Source organism: Marmota marmota, unplaced genomic scaffold (genome assembly GCF_001458135.2).
Source record: "Marmota marmota marmota unplaced genomic scaffold, marMar, whole genome shotgun sequence".
Taxonomy (NCBI): Eukaryota; Metazoa; Chordata; class Mammalia; order Rodentia; family Sciuridae; genus Marmota; species Marmota marmota.
The window spans coordinates 6636637-6649224 of NW_025999894.1; the positions used below are offsets into that span (position 1 = coordinate 6636637).

Sequence of the window (12588 nt, forward strand, 5' to 3'; positions counted from 1 at the left end):
CCCTTCCCTTTCCCTTCTGCTACGCAGAGTCAACAGAGCACCCCTAGCACCATCTCTTCCTGTTCTTTGGTTTTTCTGCAGAAGATGTTGTGCAGCGGGTCAGCCGGCAGATCCAGAGACCCCCACTAGGGCAAGGGGCCAGGGTGCTGAGCTTGGTCACCTCTTCTGTAAAGGGGGGTAATTTTTGTCTTCCACAAGGTGGGCGTGGGGAGAGTCATGGGCGGACAGCAGTGGGAGGCAGCGTGTGAGTTCCTGGGAACCAGCTGTGCGCACGAAGACAACGTGGCGTGAAAACTCTCTGAGCGCAGGCCCTGGCCGTATTGACGGCCCCACATCTCCTTGGTGTAATGCAACCCTTGTCCATGGTAGATGCTAAATAAATGTCTGTTACTTGGTATTTAATGTCATATGTTCGTTGTTATGATTACATAACAGAACAAAAAAAAAGGGGAGATGTCTGTCTGATAAGGACAAGGTGCCCAAGGTACAGTCACGTGGAGCACCTTGAGTCCCCCCCAGGTCAGCGTGGGAAACCTGCATGTCTGAGCTTCCACAACACTCCCCGGCAGCACAGCTTCCAGAGGGAAGGCGGGGAGCCCAGAGAGAAGTTAGGGTGACGTGAGCTAGACCACATGGACTTTTATCACCCGTCACTACTGCCTTCCAGCTTCTCCTTCGGCCCTGCCCTCCTTCAGTGAAAACATGGAGGTTAGTGTGGGAGAGAATCTCCCTCCACACAGGAGTGTTTCCCATGATGGCCAGATGACTCGGTGCCACTGTGGGAGATGGGACGGGTCCAAGGGGGCAGTCTGGGCTCTAGAGCAGTGTTGGCGAATGTTTTCTGTAAAGAGTTAGACGGCAAGTCCTACAGGCTTTGAGGGCCCTGCGCATTTATCACAAATCTCCACCTCTGCGGTTGTTGGTACCGATGCCCCCCTGGGCCTCACACACAGGAATGGGTGTGGCTGGGCTCCAAGAAAACCTTATCTATGAACACGGACACATGAATCTGATTTCATCGTCATGAGTCATGAAATAATATTCTTTTGGCTTCCCCCCTCCACCACTTGAAAAAGTAAAAAGCGTTCTCAGTCTGTAGACTGTGAAAAGAAACGGCTGGCTGTCCCCAGCCCTAGTTTGCCAACCCCTGCTCTAGAGATCCATGGAGACCACAGCACCTCGCTCCTCAAACTTTCATACCCTCTTGGGAAAGGAAACTGCAGGCCATGGGAGATGCCCATGCCATTAGCCAAAAGCCTTAGAGGTACAGGGAATGCTACGCCCCTCTGGGGGGCGCCAGCCAGGCCTGCCATCCAGAACGGGAATACCGGCTGGTTTTGCCACAAACAGGTGTAGACAGCCAGAGATCAAACTGCTCCCCGAGCGCCCTGGCTCCAGGTGCCACCGTGTGGCTCCCCCCAGCTTGAGCATGGCTTCTACGACAGTCGTGCCTGGTTCATTTCTTGGCATTGAGCCTGAGAAACCGGAGGTGGAGGCTCCATGCTAGGCACGCTTCCCCAGCACTTGGTGCATGGCTTTGAGTTTGTCGTTGGTAAATTTAACTTGGCAGCATTGAGGATTTACCTTTGATATGGTGGCAGAAATCAATGGGGAAGAGGTGCCTTGGGGTCTAAAACAAAAGAAGTTCTAAGTCCACGGTGGAGTGGGAAAGAATGATAGAGAAGCCCATATAAATACTAAACAGCGTGCACGGGCCACCTGCAGCGCGTCAGTGCCCGCTCCCCGGCTGTCTTAATATGCTGATTATAGAAGTGAGAAATCATCAAGGGCCTGAGGACTTGGGAAAGCTTTGGCTGGACCTAAAAGCAGCCAGCCCCTGGGGGAGACAACCTTAGGATAACCTGGAAACGCACATACACACACACTCTCAGGGACAGAAACTTTCATTCATTCATCAAATATTTATCTCCTTCTTATTAGGTTCCAAGTACTCGGTAGATACTGAAAGAATCAAGTGGAAAGACTCACCCTCCCCCTGCAAGGAGCCCACAGTGAGGCTCTGCAGGAAGATGCTCTGGGTGGGGCGGCAGGTACAGGTTGGAAAGGTATCTAGGAGCGTGAGTCCTCCGGGTACGGTGGCCCAGAGGAATGCCCCACACAGCGGCTGCCTCCTTGCAGAAGTCCGGCTACCTGCAGCCTACCTGAGTCCCACCTACCTGCCCGGTACCTGCTGAGGCTGAGGAGTGATGATCCATGGGACCTCCTGAGCTGCCCCACCTCCACATCGAGCCCCCAGGGGAGGAGATCCTGCCCAGCCTGGGCCAGTAAGACACAGGAGACTCTGAACTCCCACCTGCAGAACCCTCTCTTTTCCTGCTTGGAAAACGCCCAGCCAGCCTGTCCTGCGGAGGGAGCTGCCCAAGGAAGGTAGCCGCGGTGGCCCCAGCTGGGGCAGGTAGGGAGAGGAGGGAGGAGCGGATCAAAGACATAGCCGCTGGGCTGTCTCCTGCCTGGTCAGCACCCTGGTCAGCACCTTGTCCCTGGCATTGACGGTTTCATTTTTCTGAGGAGGAAAAGAACAAACGTGTAAGATAATTGTAGTGGAACGGCCGATAAGTAACGTTTGGTCTCCTTTTTACAACCATTCCCTGGGGCCCCATTATGGTAATTTTTCTTCTATAACTGGCAAATTGTATAACGAGTCAGAAGATAAACCAGCAAGCAAGGCAGAAATTTGCATTTTAATACAAGTGCCTGTACCATCGCCCCTGCCCCCACCACCTTCCATCTCAGGGAGGTCAGGGCCTCTCTGATCCCGGGTCCACTGGCGCCCTGCCCTCCTGCTCCTCTTCTTACTCTGAGTGAGTGAGACAAGCACTCAATGAATGCAGCATTTTAAATGAAAGCATAATACCTGCTCTCTCAGACACTGTGTAGCATAGAGCCAGTGTCAGTCAGCCAGGCCCCCCTCCAACACTCTGCAAGGTGTCCTTGGGCAAGATCCTGAATCTGCCTCAGTTTCCCTGTCTGTCAAGTGGGGATCATCCTACCACCTACACTAGGGTGCATAACAATGGACTCCTGGTGCATAATAAACGTAATAAATATTTGATGTTAATACTATTAATATTTATTTATGAGACTCCCATGATTAATATTCATTACTAATAAATATTGATAATAATCACAGGTAAATATTAATTATATCACAGTGGTTGGTGGTGATGGCGATGACCGTTACTGACAGAGAATGGATATGTTTGATAACATTGCAATGGAGGTGAGGACGGGTTCTAGGAGGACCCCTGTGCCCCCAGGGTGGCGATTCCCTCAAGACCTGGGATGGAGGGTGTCCCCGCCCCTTTCTCCTCTTGTGTGAGCTCCTGCATCCAGACCCCCGCCTCCCAGGCCACCGTGCATCTCAGGCGTCTTTAGATGTCTGAAGGGGTTAACCGAGGCTGGGCCCGGCACCCCACAAACACCAGTTGACTCCGCCAATCAGCCAACTGAAAGGAGAGGCGCTGACAGCCCTGGCCAGCTCTCCCGAGGTGGTTCCATTTGGCAGGGACGGCCAGTCCTCCATGCTCAAGAAAAGCCGGGTGGGATCCAGAAAATCCTGCCAAAGCCCAGAATTATTATTTTAGCTTCAGGAGTGAAGCCTCTGGGGATTGGCATGCCCTGCGGTTTGAATTTATAGACCCCCCCCCCCAACCAACAGCCAGCCTGGGGGTGGGGAGCGTTGTTATCACAGCCTAATTTTTTTTTTTTTTGGAATTTTTACAATTTTATTTTTACAATTTCCTGCAACTCCTGGAGACCATCGGAGGCTCCAAATCAGGCTGGGAGTAGGTTTTGCTTTTAGTGCTGTGATGAGCTTTCCGTCCATGTCACAGGGTGTGGGGGGTGCTTTTCCTACACAAAATGAATCACGTGCAGCCCACGGGGAAGACACGGTGGGTCCCAGCTAACATCACTGCTTTACTCAACAAGTACATATTGACCTCCTGTGACATCCCAGGTCTGTGCTTGAGACACAGGAGGCAAAAGAGGCAGCTCTTCCTACCTTCATGGAGTGCACGCTCTAGTGTGAGGCACACACGTGTGTACCCGTGCACACACACACACAACAGTAAAGGAACACAAAGAGCAGGCGTTATGCCTCGGAGAAGACAGCGGGATGGGAAGTGTGGGCGAGTGGACGGTGGCCTCATGTCCATACCCTCCTCTAGCAGAATCCTACACCAGACTGCGGGTCAGGTAGCAGGCCTTCCCCCAGCGCAGGTTAGCACACTGCCCCCTCCCCCAGTGCTGGGCGTGACCTCAAGACTTGTTTGGGACAATGGTTGGTTGCCAAGATGCAAGGGAGGCTTAGCCTGTTCCTGGGGCGTGATGTGGCCTCCAGTGCCTCTGTCACTGCCATGTGACCAACACACTAAATAAATGAAGATGCTGGATGAGACGCTAGCCTCCTGGGAGCCTGCGGTGCAGCCTGGCCGGCTGAGTTGGCCAAATCCCAGCCAACCTGCAGGCCACAGACCTGAGACAGGGAGTCGTGGGGACCTCTGCCTTGGTCTTCCACAAACTGAGTGGCTGAATCCCAAAACACCTCTATGATTTCAACTGCAGGGGTCTGGCTTGGCTCCAAGGACACACTCAGGGGGGCTGCTGACCGGCTCCTCGAGGCTAGGGGAGGACCTGCTGCCAAGCTCATTCACGTCACTGGCCAGTTCAGGTTCCTAGTGGTTGTAGGACTGAGGTTCTCATTTCCCAGACGGTTATCACTGGGACTGTCCTCCACATCTAGAGGCTTCACTGGTGTCCTTGCAAGTGACCTGTGTGTCTCAGAATTGGCAGCGGCATGGTGAAGACACATGCCTTTCCCTCCTCTCCTGCTTCCTGCCTGATTTGAAGGGCTTGTGCAATGACACTGGGTCCACCTGGAGAATCCAAGAGGAGCTGCCAATCATGAGAGCAGCTAATTCAGAACCCTAAATGCCTCTGCAAGGTCCCTTCTCAGCAGCACCTAGGTTAGTGCTTGTTAAATAACCAAGGGGCAGGAAACGTCTGTAGAGCTCTGTCAGTTTGGGGCTGTTGGCTCTATTTGTTACGTGACACGATTACCACAGAGACCAGACCATCGTGATGGTGAACACCATCCAGGGTGACTGGAGCAAGGACTTCTGCCAGCTCTTTTTTTCTTCCTACCGGCTGAACTTGCACCCTTTCAACCCAGCTTCAACTGTCTCTGATTATACCGCCTAGGAGAGGGCAGAACAACAGAGCGGATTCATCTGGTCTCCAGATGACCACAAATGACAAGTGGCCCCACCAATCCAACACAAATCTTGGTAAAAGAGAAATGCAGGCCAGGCACCTTGGCATATGTCCATAATCCCAGTAATTTAGGAGGCTGAGGCAGGAGGACAGAAAGTTTGAGGTCAGCTTCAGCAACTTAGTGAGGCCTAAGCAACCTAGAGAGATCCTGTCTCAAAATTAAAAGAGTTGGGATGTAGATTTGAGTTCAACAGTAAAGAAAGAAAGAGAGAAAGAGAGCAAGAGAGAAAGAGGGAAAGAAAGAAAGAAAGAAAGAAAAACGAGAGAGAGAGAAAAAATACACTTTGTTATTTAAACCACCATATTGTTGCTTAAACAATGATATCACAGCAGCTTAGTCTTTTATCCTAACTAATACAAAAACTATACTACCAGGCAGATGAACCAATGGCTGTGGGATTCCACTGAGGAAGAAGGAGTGAGTTTTACCAAAGAAATCCTGAAAGGTTGCTTGGCAGAGGCACGTGGCCTTAAGCACTGAAGGTTACAAATATTGTGGACGCTCAAGTGGAAACAGCGTGCAGGGTGTGGACAGAGTGGCCGGAAACCGAGTGACAAGAAGCAAAAAAGAAATGCATCTGATTAAAGATTTACAAAGAAAGAAGAGCAGGTCTGGGACGGTCAAGAGGTGGCATCGGGAGGTTCCGTGAGAATCAAGAAGGTGTCAAGGTGGGACTCCCAACACCAATAAGGCTGGACTAAGTGGGGCATCAGGAGGAGACTGGGAGGTGGAAAGTGATGTCCAGCGGGGCCTGCCCATGGGTGGAGCTCCAAACAACCCCAGAAATGGCTGTCCATCAGTTGACACCTCAGAGGGATGAGTCTTCCCTCTATCTTCCCTGGACTAGGAGATGCCCCCCACTTCAGGAACAAAGCAGAAATGAACGACCTTCTCATGATGACACGTATCCCCAGAATGTCGCTAGGTTGAGCTTCTTATCATTCAATCTACATTTGCAGCGCTGGGTGCAGTGTGGCCATAAAGGAGGATGAGCTATGACTCCTGTCATTAAGGAGCTTGCCAACTCGGAGGTGATATAAGAGATGCAGGTGGGAAACTGGGGTAAGGAGCAGAAATTGATGCCTGCCGCCACAAAGTGCAGAGAAAGTGTTCCAAGAACTCCCAGGAGGAAGATTACTTCCTCCTTGGGCTGGTGGGCGGGGCCGGGGAGGCAGGTGGAAGGTATCCAGGCCACACAGGGGGCGTGGCCTTCAGGGAGCCAGAGAGCAGGTGGGGGCGGCGGAGTTAGGCTGGCGGTGCCAGGGCCGGCTGGGGAGCTGGGAGGGGCCACAGGTCACACCGCCATGGCCATCCCCTCTTCCCCGGCTCCACGCTGAGGGGCAAGAGGTGGAAGCTTTGTTGAGGAGCTTCCAGGGGTGGGGGCCCCGAAGCCTCTCCCTAGTTCCATGCTTGGAGAAGCTCACTTTTCAGCTCCCACCTGATCCCTGCTCCTGCGTCTGAGGCTTCATGCCCTTCAGGGGCTGGAGGGACCCAGCCATGCCCAGCCCAGCCTGCCTGCAGGATGACTTCCTGTGGGACGTCAGGTTCACAGGAACACCCCTGGGGACAAACTGGAGCCTTCCCAATTGCTGGGAGGGGCGCTCTCCGGGTCCCCCTTGCCGACCGGGGCATACCGAGGGTACACAGAGTAGTCACTTTCCTGTTAAGACCCTTCTCCCCTGCCCTCTGAGCAGGAAGAGAGGGGGACAGAGGCTGGAAAAAGACCCCAAGTCTGGCATCACCAAAGTAACAGGGAGCAGGGGTCCTAATGGAAGGGCCAGAGCCTCTCACATTTGGGAACTGGTGGGGGCATTGGACAGGGGCAGGGGTGAGACCCTGCTCTCTCCTTGTCAACAGGAAGAATAGACGGCCAGGAGGAGCGGCCAGAGCCAGATCCTGCACCAAGTGGACCCCAGTGCTCACAGTTCTCTCCAGTCTCCTGTCAAGACGAGACAGGCTGTTCTTTCCGAAATCCAACCAGGGAGATGTTAATAGTGATTCCTACTAAAAAGTGGGGGTGGGGGCCAGAACACGGAATAATTGGAATTCTTGAGAGCCTGCATGGAGAGACACAATGTTCTTTGCTATGTGCAGGAAAGGTTAATAAACACCGGTGACATTGGGCAGCTGCTGAGGACTCACAGTGAGCAGGGACACTTCCCGGAAGGACCGCTGTGCTCCATCTGTGCTCAAGGCCAGTGCACCTTGCCGATTCCTCCTGTGCCTGTCCTTGGTCTGCCAGCCCCCAAGACGCCCCAGAGGCACCCAGGGACACAGTGGGACATCCAAGGCCTTCTATAGCACAAGGCTAGGAGATATCCCACCCCACCCCACGGGGACCACAGTGGAATGGATCCAGTAAAGCCAGAAGGCAGGAGGACGAGGGGTCTCTGTCCCCAGTCCTGGACCCACTTCCTGGTGTCTGCTCCCCACGATGGGACCATTTTAGATGGAGCCCCCTCCGGCCGGCTGGCTGGCCCTCTGTGGTCTATCCCTCCTCACAGTGAGGGACAGAGAGTGGTGACAGCCACAGGCAGCCACCAGGGTCAGGGCTGTGTGGCGAGGTCCCATGTGCTTGGACGTGCACAGGTAGGCACCTGGCTGGGAGAGCAGCCTTACAGGTGAAGGGGCCCCGACAGGAGGGAAGAATCCCCAGGTGCTCTGTCTGCCTGTGGTCTGCCTCCAGCCGAAACAGTCCCTGTGCCAGCCCCGTCCTGCCGGTGGCCCAGAGCCGCCAGCTCTTGGCAGCCAGACCCCAGGGCGTCTCTGGATGCTGCCGGATGCTTTGATCTCCCCAGCAAGAGTCTGCGGTTCACTATCTAAATGCCACATCCGGAATCTGACAGAGAAACAAGCGCTTGGGTGACACCCAAATGCAGCATCAACACAGACATGCTGACATTTCCATCTGCCCCTCCGTCCCCAGAGTCCCCATGTGCAAGAGAGGCCACAGGCAGAGAAAGTAGGTCGCCCCGTTCTCAGTAGAACAGACCAGGTGTTCCGCAGAACTTCAGCTACGTGCGTTGGGGGGGGGTGTAGCAAGGAGGTTCAGAGAATAAGGGAGGGGACATCCTTTGCCCAACTCCCCAACAAGCCGCAGCTGACAGTAGACTTGGGTCTAGGCCAGTGGTTCTCAACCGTGGCTCTGGAGGAGTTTATTTAAAAACAAAAACAAAAATTGGTCCTAGGCATCACCTAAGACCAATTAAGTCGGCATCTGGAGGAACAGGCAGAAGCCCCCTGAGCATTTAAAATCTCCCCAGGTACTATGAGAATGGGCAAAGAGGGCTGAGCAGCTCCCTGTCTAGGCAGAAGCTGGACGGCCCTCCCCTTCCCCTGTGGTCCTCCCGAGGAGAGAAAGGGTTGGGAGGGAGAAGGTGTTTTGAGCTAAAGATTTTTGCATGGAAAGAGCCCCCCACTCACCCACCCAGTGTTCCACGTCCCAGGGACATTAAAGCTCCATTCACAGTATACAGGGAAGGCCACGTGGTGACCCACTCTTGCTCCCGATTCCTGCCTCTTTTCCTTGTCCAACTCTAAGCACCTCTGGTGCAGGTCTCAGGCCCAGAGTCCCAGCCATTCCCAAAAGCATGGTCTCTGGACGTCATTTTCACCTCAATCCTGTCACAAAGGCAAATGCTCCTTCTCCACCTCACACCTGCTCAGTCTAGGGATGGGAGGAAGCGATTCATGTCTTAATGAGGCCTCCGGGTGATGCTGCTGAGAGAGGCCCTCCCAGGGTCATCTTTCTGGACTGTCGACCCTGGCTACTCAGAGCGTGGTCTCCCGGACCAGGAACCTCAGTGTCACCTGGGACCTGGGTAGCCATGCAGAACCTCGGGCCCCAGTTAGACGTGCATCTGAACAGTGTGTGCATGGGAAAGGGTGAAATTGCCGCCTCACCCAGGGGACACCTTGACCTGCTCTCTGACAGGGACGGGCTGGCGCCTCATCACCCCCTGGCCCCAGGACCTGACACCTGACGGTTTCAGGCTCTTAGCAAAGGCTGCAGGTTCCCGGAGCCCACAGTGACATAGCCCCTTACCCTTGCATGAGACCAAGTGGACGGACATAGCCCTGAGGTCTCCTCATCCGATAGCTGCCTCCTGGTGGTGCACACACCTCAACTGCCCTGAAGGGGAGCCAGCGCTGAACGGGGCCCCTTGAAACTGCCCACGGGGTCAGTGCGCTTTGAAGAGGCCACTTTGGGGAGTGACCATCTGAATCACCCCAAGGTAGCACCGAAGCCAGCAGGGCTCTTTCTCGCTCCCCGTCCCTCCCTCGCAGAGCTGTTCCCCTCACATAGGCCGGAGAGAGCAGGCAGTGTCCCCTAGTCCCAGGACCCAGGCCAGGTGGCAGAGTCGGGAAGGAGGAAGGGCTCATGGTAGGGTCTCCCTGGTGGCATGCTCCCCTGTTCCCTTTGGTTCCAACAACTGCCTACTGTGTGCACAGCAGAGTGTTCCTTCTGCCCCTGCTGACCTGTCACATTAAAGGTCATTAAAAATTAATTCAATGAGCTTGATATCTAAATGCCAGCTGCTCCTGACATTACAAATAGCTGCTTTGAGTCCAATTTGAGGTTTTCATTTAAGGAAAAAAAAAAAAAGAAGAAGTAGTCATCAACTGCCTAAGCCACCAGCCATCTATCTGTGATTGAATGAGACACTTCGTCTCCTCCCCTGAACCCACAGACAGAGGAGGCCCTTTGCCACTTTCCCTCCAGGGAGAGTCTTGTGCATGGAGCTTTAATGGCCCCAGGGACGTGAGACCATTACCGAGGGGGAGGGGAGGACGCCTTTCCATCTCTGTTCCAATATGCACAACCTCATTAAGATTTTACAAACCTTCACCCAACAGGAAAACACACATGCACACACACACACACACACACACACACACCCCTAAATTAGCAAGGCAAATAGAGTCTGGATTAAGTGGCTCTCTTGCCTGTTTCTGTCCAGTCTTAATTAGGCATCTGTCACAGGGAGGTGTCGGGCTGTGGAATTGTCTTCTTCCGATTCTCTAAGTTTGAGTTGTCATGTCTCCACGTCCCGGTGTCCGTCGCTTTTCCTGGGAATCTTGGCTCCGTGAGGCTGAGCCCCTTTTCCTGGGGCCTCTCTCCTGGCCTGCTGTTTGGGTCCTGGAAGGAATGGGGTCCTATCTCCCAAGCAGTGGCCTCTCTGTGGCACCTGCTCACCAGGGCCTTGTTGCCGTGGACTTGGCCCTGAAGACCCCACCTGTGGCATTGCCTGGCACTGCAGGAAGGAGGCCGAGCAGCAGGGTCCTGCCAACTCCCTCCAGATGCTGGGCTCTGGGGACAGAGAGCACAGGTTCTTGTGGCCCCGGACTTCCGCCCCACCCCAATTCTCAGGGTACCGGCGCTGCAACCCCACGATGCGGTCTGGAACCTGCTCTCGGCCCTGCCAATTTCTTCTCTCCCGTCCCTTCTGCCCACTCCCCGCTGAAGGAAAACACGGGAGATAATTAGCTTGCTCCCTCTTGGCCGGTCCCTGGGGCTGTTTGAGGAAGTACATTTTCTTCCCATGTGTCGAAAATTAAACCTGTGCACTTTTGAGGAACAGCAGAGGGGCGGTTGAGGGGACATGTCACTGGCTCCTGTGTGCAGGTTGGGTGGGGTCAGGGCCAGGACAGCAGAACTGAACCCCTGGGAAGAGGGAGGAGCCCGGGGGACCAGCATCCAGACTGCCCATGGGCCTCTTGGTCCTGCCCCTTAGAGCAATTCTTTATTTCCTGGAACAAAGCCATAGCTACACGTACCAGGTGACACTTACTCAAAATGGGCCACGAGGGTGCAGGAAGAAGGAGGCTGAGCCGCAGAAGCGAGTCTGTCACCGTGGTCCTATGCTCGACTGGACCAGCCCTCTGCAGCTCTGTCTGTCCCAAGGCCAGGACTGCGGGCACCCTCTGCACTCTTCCTCTTGTCACGTGGGTACGTGGCCAGGAGGCCGTGAAGAAGCCTGTGAAGAGGAAGAGTCGATGATCCCATTTAAAAGATGATAAAACTGAGACCCAGGAGATCATCTGAGAGCTCTAGGCTCTGAGCGGAAGAGACAGAGAGGACTCGTTCATTTTCCCTTTGCCCCAGAAGGATGGGGGGTTTCTGCTCTGCTCTCTGACCAGCACTGGGAGAAGCGGAGAGAATTCACACAAAAGAAATGGGGAAGGCCGGGGATGCACGAGAGAAGGAGGTGGCCGATTCATTCTAATTCAGTGATCACTTCTACAAGTTGCCTGACAGGGGCAGAACAGACTTACCTCTGGGGTATTTATAGTCCGGACAGAAAATGATTAATTATCAAAGCAGTGCCGGCCAGACAGCTGGACCCAGGGCCACCAGCTGCTCTCAGGAAAGGTGGGCACGTGATGTCTGGCTGGTGCCCCGAATCTCTCAGCCTCCTCCCTCCGACTGGTCCCTACCCCGGGGAAGACAGCCACCCACCTGCACCACCTGCCCTGTCCTGGGGCGGGCACCACTCTGTCCCCACCCCAGGACAGCTGCAGCAAACCACAGAAGCAGGCGGGCCCCTGCGAATTGCCTGAAGTGACACTCACTTTGTATACACATGTTTACAATCAGGGCCAGATGGTGAGGCGTTGGATTCATTTCAACGCGTCACTCGCCACTTGAGCCAGCTTAGCTGAGCTGGGCCTCACACGTGGCCCGCATCAGCATCTTGGGAGGGGGCGAGCCCTTCCTCCCACACCCACCCTCAGATCTGCTCTTGATCTGAGAAGGCATCTATTAGCCCTCACTTAGGAGCAGCCTTAGTCCTGCCAGCTGTCAGAAGTTCCTGTCAAATCTCCTGAATTCTGCAGTCAGAAGAAAGGCTCAGAACCCACCCTGATATCCTCCAGAATTCTTTTCCCTCTTCTCCCCCTTTCTGAAAAGTAAGTAAATAAAGAAAGAAAGCTCACTTGATGGAGAGAAGCTTACAGACGATCACCCCGATGACAGTGTTTATGTTGCCAAATTATTTGTACTGGCAGGAAGAGAGGGCGGACTGAACGCAGATCACACGGGAGATTATTTACCAAACTAGGAAGGAGCCTTCAGTGTCATGAGAGGGAACGGAGGAGGGGAGGAGGTCGGCAGAGACCCAGCAAGTCCCTGGTTTCCATCGGCTTCCTCCCCAAAGAGAGCAGCAACTGCCCCATGGGGGACAGCTGCACTCTGGGCCAGAGGAAGGGGACCTGAGCAGAGCGTCCATCTGGCAGCCGGGAGGGAAGTGGAGGAGGAGGGTGCAGAAAGACCAGTGGCCCTCATTCCCCAT

At 54.3% G+C, this 12588-nt stretch overlaps 1 long non-coding RNA gene across 1 annotated transcript; it reads right to left on the minus strand.

Annotated features, from left to right (window-relative positions):
* Window positions 1-10243: 10243 nt before the first annotated feature.
* LOC125613934 lies at window positions 10244-12361 on the minus strand. Its single transcript, XR_007344531.1, has 3 exons — window positions 12233-12361; window positions 11089-11274; window positions 10244-10436 (listed from the first exon to the last, which is right to left on the minus strand). It is a non-coding gene; the product is annotated as an uncharacterized LOC125613934 (long non-coding RNA).
* Between the last annotated feature and the right edge of the window lie 227 nt (window positions 12362-12588).